Source organism: Typha angustifolia, chromosome 13 (genome assembly GCF_048772165.1).
Source record: "Typha angustifolia cultivar Huaian chromosome 13, ASM4877216v1, whole genome shotgun sequence".
Lineage (NCBI taxonomy): Eukaryota > Viridiplantae > Streptophyta > Magnoliopsida > Poales > Typhaceae > Typha > Typha angustifolia.
The window spans coordinates 18,285,001-18,285,802 of NC_133251.1; positions in this window are offsets into that span (position 1 = coordinate 18,285,001).

Here is an 802-nt window from a genome sequence, read left to right on the forward strand (position 1 = left end):
TTTAGGGTTTAGGGTTTAGGGTTTAGGGTTTAGGGTTTAGGGTTTAGGGTTTAGGGTTTAGGGTTTAGGGTTTAGGGTTTAGGGTTTAGGGTTTAGGGTTTAGGGTTTAGGGTTTAGGGTTTAGGGTTTAGGGTTTAGGGTTTAGGGTTTAGGGTTTAGGGTTTAGGGTTTAGGGTTTAGGGTTTAGGGTTTAGGGTTTAGGGTTTAGGGTTTAGGGTTTAGGGTTTAGGGTTTAGGGTTTAGGGTTTAGGGTTTAGGGTTTAGGGTTTAGGGTTTAGGGTTTAGGGTTTAGGGTTTAGGGTTTAGGGTTTAGGGTTTAGGGTTTAGGGTTTAGGGTTTAGGGTTTAGGGTTTAGGGTTTAGGGTTTAGGGTTTAGGGTTTAGGGTTTAGGGTTTAGGGTTTAGGGTTTAGGGTTTAGGGTTTAGGGTTTAGGGTTTAGGGTTTAGGGTTTAGGGTTTAGGGTTTAGGGTTTAGGGTTTAGGGTTTAGGGTTTAGGGTTTAGGGTTTAGGGTTTAGGGTTTAGGGTTTAGGGTTTAGGGTTTAGGGTTTAGGGTTTAGGGTTTAGGGTTTAGGGTTTAGGGTTTAGGGTTTAGGGTTTAGGGTTTAGGGTTTAGGGTTTAGGGTTTAGGGTTTAGGGTTTAGGGTTTAGGGTTTAGGGTTTAGGGTTTAGGGTTTAGGGTTTAGGGTTTAGGGTTTAGGGTTTAGGGTTTAGGGTTTAGGGTTTAGGGTTTAGGGTTTAGGGTTTAGGGTTTAGGGTTTAGGGTTTAGGGTTTAGGGTTTAGGGTTTAGGGTTTAGGGTTTA